Source organism: Balaenoptera ricei, chromosome 4 (genome assembly GCF_028023285.1).
Source record: "Balaenoptera ricei isolate mBalRic1 chromosome 4, mBalRic1.hap2, whole genome shotgun sequence".
In the NCBI taxonomy this organism is placed as follows: domain Eukaryota; kingdom Metazoa; phylum Chordata; class Mammalia; order Artiodactyla; family Balaenopteridae; genus Balaenoptera; species Balaenoptera ricei.
In genome coordinates, this window is record NC_082642.1 from 158,958,896 (window position 1) to 158,977,112 (window position 18,217).

The 18,217-nt window shown below is 50.0% G+C and overlaps 1 protein-coding gene and 1 long non-coding RNA gene across 11 annotated transcripts in view; one reads left to right on the top strand and one right to left on the bottom strand.

The window, feature by feature from the left end:
- Window positions 1-595: 595 nt before the first annotated feature.
- Window positions 596-9,240, bottom strand: LOC132365019 (uncharacterized). Its single transcript, XR_009503030.1, has 3 exons — window positions 8,630-9,240; window positions 7,941-7,994; window positions 596-1,995 (listed from the first exon to the last, which is right to left on the bottom strand). It is a non-coding gene; the product is annotated as an uncharacterized LOC132365019 (long non-coding RNA).
- A 432-nt stretch (window positions 9,241-9,672) lies between these two features.
- Window positions 9,673-18,217, top strand: part of PKNOX1 (PBX/knotted 1 homeobox 1) — a 44,777-nt gene continuing 36,232 nt past the window's right edge. For 3 of the 10 annotated variants that reach the window (XM_059921647.1, XM_059921659.1, XM_059921657.1), the window contains exons 1-2: window positions 17,547-17,653; window positions 18,001-18,211. The gene's annotated coding sequence lies outside the window, so the exon portion shown is untranslated. Of the gene's footprint in view, window positions 9,760-10,735; window positions 13,529-17,389; window positions 17,654-18,000; window positions 18,212-18,217 lie in introns of those variants that run through there. The other 7 variants (XM_059921648.1, XM_059921650.1, XM_059921653.1 and 4 more) reach the window with 7 other exon arrangements.

The following is an 18,217-nucleotide window of genomic DNA, read 5'->3' on the forward strand; positions in this document are numbered from 1 at the left end:
CAGATATGGAATAGTTGGATCATATATGGTAGTTCTAGTCTTAATTTTTTGAGGAGTCTCCTCACTGTTTTCCATACTGGCTGCTCCAATTTACATTCCGCGCAACTGTGATTTTTAATATTGTCTAGTGAAATGGGTCAATATTTGGAATAACTGCATAATTCAGTGAATTAATATTTTCCAAATGACCAAATGGCCATGTTACAAAATCATGTGTGGGTAATAGATCCATCCAAAGTGCCAGAGAGACCAGTGGGTTTTAGTCTAACAGCAGGAAGGGTACATTGCAGTGCTGCTGGAGTCCACATTGCAATGAACCTGTAAGGAACATTCACGTGTCAGTTTTGGTGGAGAACCTATATAAACGCTCCTCCATTTTCCTGCTACACATCCCTGCGAGGTCAAATTTTCTTCACAGACATCAACTAAAACAATATATTACAAGAGACTGAACACAGAAGCAGCTATGAGAATCTAGCCGTCTTCTATCAAGCTAGACATTAAAGAGATCTGCAAAAATATGAAACAAGTCCCTCGTTCTCACTAATCACTTTTTGAAAATAATGATTTTTCATAAAATGTTATTTATTGTTGAGTAACATAGAATCGGTTTCTTATTGTAAGTTTAAATACATGAATAAAAATCTTTTAAAAACAATCTTTTAGTCTTAATTTCTAATATTGTATATGTTTTCATGAACCCAAAGCCAGCTGCGAAGTGGGACAGGGCAGGCTCTGGCTGGGAGAATTCAGGGTGGTAAAAAGGGACTCATTCCAATCCCTCTGGGAAATTAAGTCTAAACTTCCCAATTCCTCATTTTTAGGAATTTCTTTATCTTATACATTTAACCTCTTAAGTATTTCATAAGGTAGGAGGGGAGGGAAAGACAGCTAAAGAAATTGGGAAGCAAAGGAGTCTTAAAAATCATTGATACCACCTCACACCCACGAGGGTATAGACCCAAAAGAACTGAAAGCAGGAACTCAAACAGATATTTGTACATCCATGTTCACAGCAGCATTACTCACACTAGCCAAGGGGTGGAAACAACCCCACTGTCCACTGAAAGGTGAATGGATGAACAAGATGTGGTCTATCCAGACTACGGAATATTATTCAACCTTAAAAGAGAAGGAAGTCCTGTCACCTGATACAACATGGAGGAACGTTGAGGACATTGCGCTTGGTAAAATAAGCAGGGGCCTTCGAGTAATGTTTAAATCAGATCACTCTTCATAGCAAACAATAAAGAGAAGTTGGATTCTGCTTGTTAGTTCCGTTTCTCCGACCAGGAAGTGGACGCACAGCCCGGCTGGATGCTTCGGGCAGAGGTGGGCTTCATCCACCCACCACCCTGGACCCCCTACGCCGGTGGCAGCGATCAGAACAAAGTGAGCTCGGCCCTGCGAAAGCTCGCGTTGTCATTACTTCTGTAACTTCAACGAGAAACAGACTTTTACATACATGACATCACAGACCATGCCTCTTGACCGTTACCCAATTTAGAAACTGGCCCGATCACAAAGGAAGCTGAAGCAGCAGCTGGTTTGGGAAAGTCGCTGGTTGCAAGCGAGCAGCTGGGTCACTGTGCCACTTGCAGCTGCGTGGCCCGAGGAGGTCTGTTCTGGTCCTGCTCAAAAAAGTCGCCACCTGGCTCTCCTCGGGAACAGCCAACTCCAGAACCTGTGGCGCATCTGAGGGGTGGGCAGCCATCATGGTGTGACCCGCAACGAGACCGGGGAGAGGGGACCGCTGTGAAATAGGAGCTGCGGAACGAAGCTTCGTGCCATCGACACAGCTGCACTGGGGCAGGTGGGTGGAACAAAGCTCTTCCACTGGCAAAGCTGTCCAGAGGCTGTGCAGTCAGGGGAGAGGCAGGAATCGTTGTCCTCTACCACGGTGTTTCGTACTTTTTTTTTTTTAACTGGACAATATAGTTTAATGTCGCAAAAATCTAGGGAACGATCCGGTATTTCAGTTAAGGCTCTGGGTGCCTGAAAATGATAAGGAGAAAATTGGTTTCACGGCCTAAAAACATGAGGTTGCATCAGGGAACGTGTTTATGTAAATAAGACTTAGTTTAAAACCTTGGAAAGGTCAGGATAAAACCAAGAGGAAGTTGGCTTTTCACTGTAGCATCTGCTGTTTGGTTGCTTGTTTTGACTGGTATTTCGTATCCTTGGCTTCATCTCAGGGGAGCATGCCTGGCCAGGAGGCAAGCCTGGGAGACAAGGGCCACCGCAGCGCCCCTGCCCCCAGAATGCCTCCTGAATAAACATTTTCCTGATGAGCAGATTTTCAGTTATTGACAGAGAGTCATCCCAAGTAAGTTGAGTCATTCTGGTGTCAGGGCTGGAGCCCACTGGCCAGGAGAGGCCTTGGTTTGGAGGTGTGGTGATCAATCATAAAACGGCCATGGGACCGTGCTGACCTATGGATGGGGAAGGGACCCACACGGCACGGACCTGGTGTGATTTGATGCTGTGATCAGAGCTCAGGCCCTAGTCCCCCTCACAATTCTGCCTGGCCAGCTGTGTTTCCACGGTAGGATTTCCTGGTGTGAGGGTTGGATTGTATCCCCCCAAAATTCATATGGTGAGTCCTAACCCCTAGGACCTCACAATGTGACTGTATTTGGAGATACAGGGTCTTTACCAAGTTACAGTGAGGTCACTGGGGTAGGCCCTAATCTGACTGATATCCTTAAAAAAGGGGGGAAACTGGGCACACAGAGGCACACAGGGAGAACACCACGAAGGCAGAAGTCGGGGTGATACTTCTACAAGCCAAGGAATGCCAAAAATTGCCAGCAAGCTACCAGAAGCTAGGGGAGAGCCTGGGACAGATTCTCCCTCACAGCCCTCGGAAGGAACCAACCCTGCTGACACCTTGATCTTGGTTGGACTTCTGGCCTCCAGACTGAGAGAGAATAACTCTCTGTTGTTTAAACCACTCAGTCTGTGGCACTTTGTTACGGCCGCCCTAGCAAAGTAATAATACACCTGGTGTAAGGACACCTGGTATAAGCAAAAACGTTTGCTGGGCGTCTCCAGTGGGCAACTATGCATTCTTTAGAGCTCACCCTTCTGGGTTATCTGATTCTAGCTTTTCCTTGCCTTTGAGCTATCTTACAGTTCTAGAGAACGGGTGATGATGCAAATTATTTCTGTCTATGGACTCTGTGATGGAGGGACAACCCTCACCCCATGGTCCCCAAATCCTCCCACCCAGAGCCAGATTTGCACAATTTGCAAGTTCACGCCAATATTCCTGCCTACATAGGTGTCTGTTCTTTGCATTTTCCTTTGAACTGGCTGGAATGTCTTACCAGTTCCCTCACTCAATTAACAAGCTCAGGAAGCTGTTTGCCACCTGCTGATTGCATGTCCGCCTGAGAGTCACAATTCTTTCTTTGGTCAACATTATTTTTTAACATTGGCCATGGCTGCCATTTCCCTGTTGCGTTGTGCTGGGATCCTTGAGGAGGAACTGTCACAGCTGGGGGCAGTGTCTCCCACCCTGATCTTTTAGGGACTTAATTGTTGGAATTGTCCTCTTTAGAAAACCGGGGCTCCGGGTGGGGGGGTGGTGGTGGTGGGATGAACTGGGAGATTGGGATTGACATATATACAACTAATATGTATGAAATAGATAACTAATAAGAGCCTGCTGTATAAAGTGAATAAATAAATAACCAGTGGCAAAAAAACCCCCCAAAAACAAAAAAAAAACCCCAAATTGCTGACACAGGTGAAAGTAAACAAATAAAATTATTGTTAATTTTTAAAAAAATATTTAAAAATAAAATAAATAAAAACAAAACCACGAGCCATGAAATAGAGAGAGACAGAGAGAGAGAGAAAGTAGATAGAAAGGTAGGAAAGCACTTCTTTCTTCAGCGTTCTAGTGACTGCTCCCTCCCCCTTCCCCTTCAGCCTAGGAGTTCACAGTGGTTTGTTGTTAATTAGTCCCCTGGATACTTAAGTATCTTTTTAAAATAGTACTTTTATTAAATTGCTCTTGAAATCTTCCTGATTGATACAACTCCCAAATTTGTATCTCTACCTATAACCTCTCTCACAAACTCCAGATTTGTTTACAAAACACTCACTTGTTATTCTCAGAAGTCATTTTGAAAATACCTCAAAATCAGCACGCACAAAACTGAACTTTTGAATTTCCCCCAAATACCATCTCTGCCAGAGCCTTCCCCATGTTATTTAATGGCAACTTCATCTGGGAGTTGCTTTAGCCACTCATTATCTTATGATCCAACAATTCTTTATTAGATGCACACCCCTGAGAAATTCTTGCACGTGTACCCCAGGAGACATGCAAAAGAATATTAATATCATGTCTATAATTCTTGCAAAGAAAGAACAGTCTAAATCTCATTAAGAGTAGATTGGATAAAATGCTGGAGAGGGTGTGGAGAAAAGGGAACCCTCCTGCACTGTTGGTGGGAATGTAAATTGATACAGCCACTATGGAGAACAGTATGGAGGTTCCTTAAAAAACTAAAAATAGAACTACCATACGACCCAGCAATCCCACTACTGGGCATATACCCTGAGAAAACCATAATTCAAAAAGAGTCATGCACCAGAATGTTCACTGCAGCACTATTTACAATAGCCAGGACATGGAAGCAACCTAAGTGTCCATCGACAGATGAATGGAGAAAGAAGATGTGGCACATGTGTACAATGGAATATTACTCAGCCATAAAAAGAAACGAAATTGAGTTATTTGTAGTGAGGTGGATGGACCTAGAGACTGTCATAGAGTGAAGTCAGAGAGAGAAAAACAAATACCGTATGCTAACACATATATATGGAATCTAAAAAAAAAAAAGTGTTTCTGATGAACCTAGGGGCAGGACAGGAATAAAGATGCAGATGTAGAGAATGGACTTGAGGACACGGGGAGGGGGAAAGGTAAGCTGGGAGAAGTGAGAGAGTGGCATGGACACATATACACTACCAAATGTAAAACAGATAGCTAGTGGGAAGCAGCTGCATCGCACAGGAAGATCAGCTCGGTGCTTTGTGACCACCTAGAGGGGTGGGATAAGGAGGGTGGGAGGGAGACGCAAGAGGGAGGAGATATGGGGATATATGTAGACATATAGCTGATTCACTTTGTTATACAGCAGAAACTAACACAACATTGTAAAGCAATTATACGCCAATAAAGATGTCAAAAAAAAAAAAAAAGAGTAGATTGGATAAGCAGTGGTTATACAGACGGAATAGTATACAGCCCTAAAAACGAGTGAACCTCAGTACTGTGCAGACTCATAAATGGATGTCTCAAACCAAAGATTAGGTTAAAAGAACAAGACTCAATAAAATTCAAATATTGTTTTAAAACAGTGAAAAGTAAAATATATTATTTCAGATTTCAAATCTAGATGGTAAAACTATAAGGAAGGGCAAAGGAATTACAAAACAAAAAACAGAAGTCAGGATATGTTTATTTCTGGTTAGAGAAAAAGAAAAGCATTTAAGAAAGGGGACAGTGGGTTTGAAAGGTAATGGCATTGTTCTATTTCCCAAGATTGATAAGTGTATTTATATTCCTTTTATTATTATATAAATGTACGTATATGCTATCTGCTCCCTTGCAGATAGATAATGTTTCATAAAAAAAAGTTACACAATTTAAAAAAAACGGGGCTCAGGCGTGAAGAACCGTGGGTCCTCCAGTCTCGGCCCTGGGCACCCACTGTGTGCTGGGAGCCTTCCACACGCAGCTCATTGCCTCCTCTGCAGAATCCCCTGAGAGATGTACGACAGTCCCCACTGAAGGCAGGGAGCTGGATCTCGGGAGGTCAAGTGCCCCCATCCACATTCATACGGCAAGTTGCAAAGCCAGACTCCGCCCCCAGCACTGTGGACTGCAAGCCCAGGGCTCTTCTGACTATACCACAGTGCTCTCTTTTACACAGAAAAAGAAATACCACGTGGGTGGGCCCTAAGATGGTCCTGGGGGATCCTCTCTCACTGGTGTTTGTGTCTTCCTGTGACCCCCTCCCCTTGTGTGTGGGCAGGACCTGAGACTTGCTTCTAACCAATAGAATAGACAAGGGTGATGGGAAGATGCTTCTGGGATTACTTTACATAACACTGTAACTTCTGTCTGCCTAGCAGACTCTATTCCTTGCTGGCTTGGACAAGCAAGCTACTGTGTTCCTCTCTGGACAGGTCCATGTGGCAAGAAACTCAAGGGGCCTCCAGCCAAGAGCCAGCAAGGACCTGAGGCCCTCAGTCCATCTGCCCACAATAATGTGCACTTGGAAATGGATCCTTCCCCAGTCAAGCCTTCAATGAGACCCCAGCCCTGACGGCCACTCGTGACAGGCAGAGGACCCAGTCAAGACATGCCCAGATTCCTGACCCACAGAAATTTGAGATAATGTATGTTGTTTTCAGACACTAAGTTTGGGATAATTTGTTATGAAGCAATAGATAACCAATACACCATGCCTTAGAAGTACTCGTTCATGCATTCAACAAATATTTACTTGCCAGGCACTAGTACAGGTGCTCGGCATACATCAGTGAACAAAACAGAGTAAAATTCTTGTTCTCCTGGAGCGTAGATTCTAGTGTTTATGTGTGTGTGTGTTGGGGGTGGGAGTGTTGGACGATAGACATAATAAACAAGTTACATGGTTATACAGTTACATCATATGTTGCGTGTATCTACACGAGTACCACAGAGGAGGAAGCAGGGTGAGGAGGATAGGGAATGGGTTGGGAGTTTGCAATTTTAAACCTCTTTTGAGAAAGTGATGTTGAGAAAGATTTCAGGGAGTGAGGGAGAAAGCCATGCAGATATCTTTGGGAAGAGTGCTTCAAGCACAGGAAATAAGCAGTGCAAAGGCCCTGAGGCTGAATCACGCTTGCAGAGAGCGAGGAGCCGCAAGGTGGCAGACTGGAACAGAGTGGGTGACAGGAAAGATGGTGGGAGCTGAGGTCAGAAGTGCAGAGGGGAGACAGATCCGGGAGATCCTCAGGGGCTCTGCATGGACTTTGCTTTTGCTCTGAATGAGATGGGTAACACTCGGAGGGGTTGAGCACAGCAGTGATGAGGTCTGACGTATTTTTAAAAGGATCATCCCCTACTCATCGCTGGTGACTTCCTGCTCACCTATGCAAACTGAAGCAGCTTACACATGAGCCACACTGGCCGCCATAACAAGCCAAGAGACTTGCTCTTATTTTTAGGTGTTTTTCTCACTCGTTCTTCTTACCAAAGCCCCAGATCCCAGCCATCCTCTGAGGATGGCCCAAGCCCTGCCTGCCCCCGTCACCTCCTCCAGCCTTCACCCCGTAATCTCCCCCACACAGTGCAGCTCCCTGCACCCCATCCGGGCTGCCACAGGCTTTGTGCACTGGCTCATAAGCTCCGCCAGGCAGGGTCCAGGGCTCACCTTTCTCCTACATTCTCCCCAACCCGCTCCAGCTTGACACAGGGCTGCACAGAGCGGGGCTCTGTCAGGCTGGCCGGCACCTTGGCAGAGTTCTTTCTGCCTTTCCCTGTGGGTCCCTCAAAGCGCTCCTCCGCCTCCCTGCCTGCCCCCACCTACTGCGCCCTCCCCTCCTGGCCTCACAGCACCTACTGTCATCTGGATAGTTCTATGAACAATTATACGAGGCTTTTCATTTCACACACCTAGACGTGGTCCTTGGGAAAATAGTAGCAAATCTTTATAAAAAAGAAATTGGAAGGAAAGTAATCAGAAGAGCTGCTTGTGCACAAACGTTCCTTTTCTGCTAGTAAACGGCCCTGGTGCCAATACTAGGGGGCAGGCTGTGGAGGGAGGCAAACGGAAGCAAAGGAAGCCTTGCCCTCCGTGACCCCACTTCTACCTCATTTTGAGTTATTTTTCCTAAAGAGGGCCCCCGAATGTGTGAGCCTTAGAGCCGCAAACCTGGAGGGGATCACTGACGGCACTTGCAGCTCTTCCTCTTTTCTGGAGATGGCCCTGTAGAGAGAAGGAAAGGAAGGGCAGGCGGATCATGGGGGGCACGGGTAGAGGAGACCAGGCGCAGAGGCCAGACTGGAGTGCAGGGCCTGGGCCCCATCTGCCTGGTGACTTGTACCTGGCTATCAGGGGGCTGCACACCCCCAGGTCTTCCTAGTCCGAGACCCCTGCTGCGTCACACACTTGATGGGAACCAGGTGAAAGCTTCAGCCCTGGGCCAGCACTAGGATGAGGCCAGCGAGCCCAGGGCTGCTGCACCGCGCCTGTGACCAGGGCAGACGGTTGGGCCCGAGCTTCGTATAATGCTCTGCTGTCCCTGCCTTAAAATTCTTAATAAAAAAAAAAAATTCGTAATAACTTTTGAACAAGGGACTTGCATTTCCATTTTGCACTGGGCCCTGCACATATAGGTAGCCGGTCTGCATCACTGAGATTTTGGGGTCCCCTCCCTCCAACTTTCCACTGGTCAGTGGCTCACTGGCCTCCCCCGAGCCCAGGCGCTGCTACAACCTACTCTCTGGAAAACAGAGCCGTTCTGCAGGGCCACACAGACTGTCTGTGGCTTCCTGGTGTTGGTGGAACCCTGAAGACTTAGAGGAGGGATGTCCTGACGAGCTGTTCACAACTGAACCCACCCCAGACACCTTCCAGCCACGTGTTCCCGTCCTGGGTCGGCTTCTTCCCGGAGCAGCGCGGGAGCCCTTCTCCAGACAGCGATCCCACACAGGAGGAAGGTTTCTGCGAAAATGGACAGTCGGCCAAGCCCCGTGCCTCTGCACTAGGGAAGGCCTGCCCTTCCCTTAACGTCTAGGAGCGCACGGCCACCGGCGGGGCCCGCGGGCGCAAGGCAGCACCGCCTTTTAAAGTCCACCTTGAAATACGGACCACACTTTTCGGGTCGCTCTAAGGGAGGCCACTTCACCTGCAGACGGGGCCTTGCGTGGATCAGCGGGGGACAGGTGCCTGAGGGCAGAGCGCGAGACCAGAGGCGAGCGTGTTGCGGTGGCTGGAGCCCGGACCAGGGCTAAGGCCGCCCGGGGTCAGGCGGGTCTCTGGGCACAGCCGCCGCGCTCGGGACGCACGTGCGCATCCGCGGGGAAGAAAGCGGGGGGCTGCCGCGGGCCTGTACACAAAGAGGGCGCCGCGCAGAGTAGGGGGCTGGGCGCCAAACGCCCGCGCGGCCCGGCCTCCGAGGGCAGCCCGGAGATGGCCGGGCCCCGCGGCGCCCGGGCGCGCGAAGAGGACCCGAAGCTCCTCCCGCGGATGGTACAGCCCGCCCTCCCCGCCGGATCCTCGTGGATGGTCTCGACCAGCCGAGCCCCACCACACACCTCCCCCGGCCGCTGAGGAGTGAGCGGAGGGGGCGTGGCGCGCGCAGGCCACGCCCCCATCTGCGTAGTAGTGAGGCGGGGCTCGCGGCCAGCGGGGTGGGCCTCTCCTCGCGCCGCGGCGCTCGTGGGCGGGGCCCGACTGGGGAGCGAGGCGGGGGTGGGGTCGGCCGCCGCCAGCCCCCGGCTCACTCTCCGCCCCCGGCGCGCAGGCCCCGCCCCCGGCCGCCGCGGCGCCGGGACGGGGCGGGGCCCGGGCCCGGAAGGCCCCGCCCCCTCTGTGAATATTGATGCGGCGCGCGTCGGCGTCGCCCTCCTCCCATTGAGCGAGGCTGTGTCGCGTGGCCCAGCGTCGGCGTGACGGTTGGACGCGGGCGCGGCACTGCGGGTCCCGATTGCTGCAGCCGCTTGTCAGTGTGATGAAGATTGGCACCCAGGTAAGCTGTCACTCAACCGCTCTGCCGCCGCCGCCGCTCCGCCGCCCCGTCACTATCAATCACGCCGGCCTGCAGGCGCCGCGGCCGCCGCCCCGCCGCCGCCGCCCGGGTCTCCGCGGGTTGCCGCCGCCCGGGAGGGCCGCGTCAGACCCGCCGCCCGGGGCAGGGGGCGGGGAGGGGGCGCGTGTGGGGGAGGGGAGCCGCGGCCGCGGGGAGGGGCGCTGTCCGCCGGGCCGGCGCGGGGGCGCGCCCCGCTTGTTTTTCGGTGTGGGCTTAGGGACGCGGAAATTTCTGGAAGGCTCCGCCGCCGCCGCCGCGCGGGGCCAGTGGTGAGGCGCGCGCTCCTAACCGTCCCTCTCGGAGCGCGGCGCGCACCTCTGCGCGGGCGGGGCAGGGGGCGCGGGGGCGCGCGGCGGGGGCGGGGCCCAGGCTGAGGAGGCGCGCGGGGGCGGGGCCGGGAGCGGGCGGGGGCGGGGCCAGCGGCGCGGGGGCGGCGGCGGCGGCGGCGGCGGTGCTCCGGGGGTCCCCGAGGCCCTGCGGTGGCCGCCGCCGAGTCCGAGGCTGGGAGGGAGCCGGGTGCCCGGTGTCTGGAATGAGTGACAAATGCGTCGCGAGTAATAAACGGCCGATGTGAAGTAGAGGCCTGGGCGCGTCGGGCACGGTCCGGCCGCTCGCTGGAATTCCACATTCCTTTAGAAAGAGATCGTGAGTCACTTCAGAAAAGGCAGGGAGCGTTAGTCTGCTTTATATCATCGTCGGGGCTGTTGAAACGCTGTTTTGTTAGCGGTTCCGAGCCTCGGCCAGCCAGGTTCTTCTTCGTGAAGTTTGACTCCTAGAATGCGTCTCAGTGCGTGCTGCTGGGGTCGGAGCCCCGGGCGGGGGCGGGGCGGACGGGGGGGGGCGGGTAAGGGCAGAAGGCAGATCCTTGCTGGGGGGGGGGGGATACCTATACATGCGCGAATATGCATTTGGTAAATTTGATCGCACACCTGCAACCATCCAGGATAGATTTGCCATTCGTAAGGGGGTTGAAATTAATTTTGATTCCAAGACTTAGTTTTTAATAGAAACTACTGGTGTTTCCTTAGGAAGGGAGTGCTTTCTACTTTATGGTAAATGAAACCCTCAGCTTTCGTTGGGTATACTTGTATGATTTTTCCTGACATACTGAAAAGGGATTTATGTATTTATATAATACATAATTTTATATAATGTATTCTGAATATTGTATGGAAGAATCGAAGTGAAATGTAAAAATTTTGCCAGTACAGTTATTGGTGATACTCTCAAATCTAGTTGTACATGCATTTGGAAGATGGCTCACTGACTCAAATCTGCCTTGCATCATTTTTTTGCTTAATTTACCGAGCGTGGAGAATGGTATGTAGATCGTTTAGTTACAGTATTTGGTTGAATCGGCAGTGCAGGGTTGTGTGATATTGACTGACACAGGGCTTTCGGAAGGCAGCAGTGGAAGGACCCTTCCTGCTTCAGAGATTTACAAGTGGGAATTGAAATGTGGTAGGTGAAGTATGACTCGGAAGATTAACGTTCTATGCTGAGGATTTAAGTGTCAGCACTAATGGAACTGGGTGTAAACAGCTGTCCTCTAGTGTACTACATTTACATTTCTGTATCAGTGTGTTGTAACTTTAGGAAAGTATCACTTAGGATTAGTGAAAGGTAACATTCTGGTTGTAACTTTCGCTCTTGTTTCAAACTAACTGAAACTGTTTCGAAGAAAACCTTGAAGCTTCTGGACTGATGCAAATCATGCGCCCAGGGGACATTTCCCTGCGCTCTGCTGGCCTCCAGACTCCTCCTCTCCTCCTCCTACAAACGGTTTAGAAAAAATAAGAGAGGATCAAGAAGAGAACCTATTACACTGAAATACAGTTATCAAAATATTGAACCAAACTGGTGATAAATTTCTTTACATGCTTTTTATTAGCTCACTTAGTAACAGATTGAACACTGGCTCTAATAATTTCTTTTTGAGTATATGATGCTAATGCTTTGTGAAAATACCTGTGGTTTCTGTTGGCGAAGAAGTCACAGGTGCTCTTCAGGATTTCATGTCTACCGGTGGAATTGAATGAGTGTTAAATTGCAGCCAGATGTTATTGCAAATAAAGATGTGATTTTTTTTCTCATTCAGGTTCACAGAGACCAAGTTAAGAACCTCTGCACTGGAAGGCTGTTTACTCTCAGCCCATCCCTTAGGAGGAATATGTATGTGCCTCCTTTTTCCTTCCTCAAATGCTTATACCGATGGCAAGGGTGATGAGGAAGTACAAACAGTGCAGCTGAGGGAACCCAAAGCTTCACAGTATGGGGTCATAGTGGGGTGAGGCCACGTGGGGTTACTGCCTGACACCGGTTGTGATGACTCACAGCTGTGATGGGTTACTGTTCTGTCGTGTACAATCTGTTTAGGAAGACGTGGAAAGAGAAATATAGTGTAGAAAAGGTTCAGTTTGGAAATTGTTAGAATAAACATTCAAGGGCCGGGAGGCATGGGTTTTGGTTGGAAAGGCCTGGCTGCCGAGGCCATCAGATGAGGCCCCTCCGGCCGTGTTGTCTGCCCTCCAGCAAGTGGACAGGGTGCCTAGCTGCTGGGTGCCCCGGCCGGCAGCCGTGCCTGGTGTCGGTGTGTCAGCCCCACTGGTCTAGTCACTGTTTCTGGGAGTTTCACTCACGGAGGGCCTGGTACTGACCCAGCAGACCTGCTGTCTGACAAGGTGGTTTCAGGCTCCTGATGCAGAAGCACTGTGGCCCTGAGGATGTGTCTGGGGGACCTGGGGAGGGGACAGAGCAGCTGCTTCATTCCATGTAGGATTCCTTGGGGAAAGAAAGGGTCCTACAGCTTTGTCAGAATCTTGAAAAAGTACTGATCAGTCAGGTTGCAGGATTGAGGGCCGGGAGGTAGTGAACCTTTCAGATGCCCTTTGCCTTGGGTCTTCCCTTCAGTGTTGGCGTGTGCTCGTCCTGACGGGTCCAGCAGCAGGCCTTGTCATCCCTCCCCTCAGGGTGAGCTGCTAAGTATGCGGTGATGCGCTCCTGTCCGGGGGATTATTTCTGTTCAGGGCGACCCTGCCACCCAAATGGTGTGTGTCCTTTGGTGTAACCTCTGGCCTGGCAGAGCCTTGTTGGGGACAGGCTGCAGGACACGTGGTGGGAAATGCCTTTATTGTTGGCGTCTGTCTCTGATGGGTGCCTGGCTCTTGTAGTCAGGCCCCAGGACGGCAGGGAGCGGGCTGACTTCAAGTCCAGGGCTTTAGGGTCACACAGGAATAAGGAAAAAAGGAATCTAGCGGGGTCCAGGGACCAAGGTAGTGCTGGGCCTCGGGACTGATGGAACTGCGGCTTGGGCCCTGGCGGGATCCGGCTGCCACCTTGGTCTTGACCTTCCCCGTTTACTTCCACTGAAGTGTAAGTGCTCTTAACCGTGGGCTGCTTCTGCACACTGTCTGCTGCATGTTCTCCGTTTTCCAGCTCTGCCCACCTCATCCTCTTCCTGTTTCCCAGCACACATCCTGGAGACAGGGTGACAGCTCTCTCACCTTCCACCGTGTCCCCCAGGTGCTGACCTGGGCGCTAGGGGCTCCTGGTCCCTGAGCTCTCCCCAGGGAGCGGTGGGCTCCTTTCAGAAGGGTCTGCAGTGGTGGGTGGGGTCACTCGGAAGGGACTGTGGATGGTAGGAATTGTGATCGCAGCTTTCTGAACAGTCTGATCGGACTTGCAGAGATAACGCCTTCACGAGAGTTTGGTAAGCCCTCACTATATGTCACACGTTGTCTGAGACATTTTACCAAAGTTTGTATTTTTTTTGCATTAAAAAAAATCAAGAATTTAACTTTGTGATAGTCTAAGTTCAGTCATGTGTTTGTGTACAGTTTTTTTAAAAACACATACGTGGGCTTCCCTGGGGGCACAGTGGTTAAGAATCTGCCTGCCAATGCAGGGGACACGGGTTCGAGCCCTGGTCCGGGAAGATCCCACATGCCGCGGAGCAACTAAGCCTGTGCGCCACAACTACTGAGCCTGTGCTCTAGAGCCCGCGAGCCACAACTACTGAGCCTACGTGCCACAACTAGTAAAAGCCCGCGCACCTAGAGCCCATGCTCCGCAACAAGAGAAGCCACTACAATGAGAAATGAGAAGCCCGCGCACCACAATGAAGAGTAGCCCCTGCTCGCTGCAACTGGAGAAAGCCCGTGCGCAGCAACGAAGACCCAACGCAGCCAAAAATAAATAAATAAATAGTTTTTAAAAACAGAACCCTATAAAACAAATATTTATTTCAGCACAATTTATTGCAGCCTACGTGAAACACCCCTGTGATCCTCTACGGCAGGCATTCAAAGCTGGGGCCCCGCTGACATTTGGGGCTGGGTACTTCGTGTCCTGTGCATTGTGGGATTTTAGTAGACACCAGAGGGACCCCCACCCCCAGTTGTGACGACCAAAAATGTCTTCGGATATCGCCAAGTGTTCCCTGGGGGACAGAAATCCCCCCTGGTTGAGAAGTACTGACCTAGAACAGCATTTCCCAAAATGCCTTGTGTGGAACCCGAGTTTAATGGGATAGGCATAAATTTTTACAGATTGATCGGTTCAGCTCCTTTGAATTGTGTTTTTAGTCAGTGTTATTACGTATGTTTTCATGTATTTACATAATCGACACATTTCTCATTTTAAATATTTGCCTACAATCTCTATTTTCTGGCCGTGCCCGATGTTGTGAAGCCTTTCAAGCATTTAGGTCTTGTTGTTTCCCGGGTTTATTTGATCATCCTCTGGGCTGCCAAGCTGAGCGCCAGCCCGATCAGGATAGGGATGGTGCTGCCAGGCCTGCGTCCATGGTGCTCTGTCCCTGAGCTCAGACAGCGCCCTAGGGAGAAAGATTGTCCCATGAGAGAGCCCTGGCCTTGAAGGGTTGGGGTTCCTGTTTTTCCTACAACGTATTCATTGACCGTTAATAGCAAGTATATCATGAAAGTGTTAAATATCAGTTTTTAATGATGCCAGTGATATGATCCTAAAAGCAAAGATGTGGTGTGAATTTAAATTCTAGCAGCCGTGAAAGGCCGTTCAGCTCAGAATTTACTGAAATAGATTCTGAAACCATTAAACACCTTTGTTGTTAGAATTTTGCTGTATCTCTTGTGGACATAGGTGGTTGGCTTGGAAATATTTTGGGGAGATAGATTTTAACAGGATTTAACATCTGATTTTATTTGAATATTAAACTTCAGGGACTTCCCTGGTGACGCGGTGGATAAGACTCCAAGCTGCCAATGCAGGGGGCCGGGGTTCGATCCCTGGTCAGGGAACTAGATCCCACATGCATGCTGCAACTAAGACCAGGTGCAACCAAATAAATAAATATTAAAAAAAAAAAGAAAAAAGAAAAAAAAAAAACTTCAAGTGGTACCTCCCAAAACCTTGCTTGAAAAATAAAGTGATCTCTTGATAAACGTTTTCCTCAGAATGAGTTCTTGACTGAACACCTCCCTGGGATGGGACATGGAGCCAGGATAGAAGGCAGGGGACATTTGGCTGGTGTTCTCGAGTGGCAGTCACCTCAACCCTTCCACACACAGAATGAAAATTGATTGCACTGTAGTGACATACAGCTGGTGTCCTGCAAGGTGTCTTGGAAAGGATCTGTTTTTTAAAATTTATTTAATTTATTTATTTAATTTTGGCTGTGTTGTGTCTTCGTTTCTGTGCGAGGGCTTTCTCTAGTTGTGGCGAGTGGGGGCCACTCTTCATCGCGGTGCGCGGGCCTCTCACTATCGTGGCCTCTCTTGTTGCGGAGCACAGGCTCCAGACACGCAGGCTCAGTAATTGTGGCTCACGGGCTTAGCTGCTCCGCGGCATGTGGGATCCTCCCAGACCGGGGCTCGAACCCGTGTCCCCTGCATTGGCAGGCAGATTCTCAACCACTGCGCCACCAGGGAAGCCCAGGATCTGTTTTTTTTTTGAATATAGAATTTTGAGAGTCTTGGCTTCCTTGACAGCTTTCTTAGCTTTATTAATACACAGGTTTGGTTTAGAAAAGGATCATCAATTGAACGTTTTGGGAAAGATAAGTAACTGCCCCCCAAAATCTAGAGATACAGTTTGTATTGTCTCTCAGCCCTTTTCTGGCTTCGTAACCGGCTCTCACAGCCACTAAGACTGAAATTACCCCAGAATTTCCTGCGTTTCTCGGTTAGTGGAATTGGTGGAACTCTTAGAGCAGCTTCTGAGAGCAGCTGGGGAGGTGCCCTGCTGGGAAACTGGAGCCCAGCTGGGTGGGCCTGGCAGCCTGGGAGGGAGGGGGCCGCTTGGACGCACCAGCCTGTGTGTAGAGTAAATGAAAAGTGCAAGAGACTTGACGTCACCAAAACTGAGAGAGCGCACCGTAGCTGGGGTTATATTTGTCAGCTATAACATGTCTCTTGGGACAGCTAAACTTTAGGCCTGGGGTGGGCAAACTACAGGCCTATGGGCCATGTCCCACTGTGGCCTGTTTTTGTACAGCCCTAGAGCCGTACATAGTACATTTTAGAGGAAAAAGAAGATGGGGACTTCCCTGGTGGCGCAGTGGTTAAGAATCCGCCTGCCAATGCAGGGGACACGGGTTCGATCTCTGGTCTGGGAAGATCCCACATGCCGCGGAGCAACTAAGTCTGTGCGCCACAACTACTGAGCCTGTGCTCTAGAGCCCGCAAGCCACAACTACTGAGCCCGCGTGCCTAGAGCCTGTGCTCCGCAATGAGAAGCCCGTGCACCGCAACGAAGAGTAGCTCCTGCTCGCAGCAACTAGAGAAGGCCCGCACGCAACAATGAAGACCCAACGCAGCCAAAAATAAATAAATTAATAAATTAAAAAATAAATAAATAAAAAGGGATATGACTACAGATACGAAAATTTTACAAGTAAGAACATCCATGTACAATTTGATGGCAGTAAATTTGAAAAGCTGTGGATGGTTTATGAAGAAGATATAAATGATCAGAATTGACCTTGGAGGGACTTCCATGGTGACGCAGTGGATAAGACTCCGAGCTCCCAATGCAGGGGGCCCAGGTTCAATCCCTGGTTAGGGGACTGGATCCCACATGCATGCCGCTACTGAGAGTTTGCATGCCGCAGCTAAGGAGACTGCCTGCCACAACTAAGACCCGGTGCAACTAAATAAATAAATAAAATAGAATTGAACTTGGAGGAAGAAAACTTGTACAGACCAGCAACTTTAGATGAAATGGAGAAGGTGGTCAAGATTTATCTTTTTTTATTTTTTATTTTTTTTTTAGTAATTCTGTTTTAAAATTATTTATTTATTTATTTACGGCTGTGTTGGGTCTTCGTTGCGCACAGGCTTTCTCTAGTTGCGGCAAGTGGGGGCTACTCTTTGTTGTGGTGCATGGGCTTCTCATTGCGATGGCTTCTCTTGTTGCGGAGCACGGGCTCTAGAGGTGTGGGCTTCAGTAGTTGTGACATGCAGACTCAGTAGTTGTGGCTCGTCGACTCTAGAGCGCAGGCTCAGTAGTTGTGGTGCATGGGCTTAGTTGCTCCATGGCATATGGGATCTTCCCGGACCAGGACTCGAACCCGTGTCCCTTGCGTTGGCAGGCGGATTCTTAACCACTGTGCCACCAGGGAAGTCCCAAGATTTATCATTTTAGAAAGGCACTGGCGTGAGTTAGATCAGACTTTCATGGAACAGATACTTACTGTGTTAAATGTAACAACCATTCACTAACAAAATTACTGTGCACCTGCTGTGTACCAGACATTGCGATGGTGGTGGGGAGTATAATGGTGAACAAAAACAGACACGGCTCCTTCCTGCCAGGAAGTAGTAAAGGCACAAGTTAATCCAAGACCCATCTGAATAATGTAAGATTACAGCTGTAGGAAGGACTGTAAAAGGGAGGCATGTTTTGCTCTGAGACGTGGGTCAGAGGTCAGGGGCAGCTCTTCTAAGATGGGGATGACTGATGTGAATGGTCCAGGGGAGCAGGAGTGGGCGAGGGGAGGAGGATTAGGGTGATCAGTCCAGAGGGGGGTGGGAACTGTGCTCAGAGGCTTTGTGGGTTGGGGGAAGCCCAGGGCTCTGAAGAACCTGGAAGGGCCTGGTATGCTTGCGGTGCGTGTGGGGAGTGGGGGTGATGGGGGCAGGGGAGGGAGGGGCACAGTAAGGACCCAGTCATGCTGCGTTAAAAGTTATGATCTGTATCTTGTAGGCAGTAGGAATCCTCTGAAGGGTTTTAAGTGGGTGTGTCTTGATCAGATTTGGGTTTCCAGAAGATCCCTTTGAAGACTTGGAAACACCCATGTCCACAGAGGGGCTGGAAAATAACTGCATTGAGTCTGCTGCACCTGTAGCACTCACTCTGCAGCTGTAAACAGGAGTGAAGGTGACGACAACCTGCTGTGAAGCATCTTTAGGATATGGTAAGT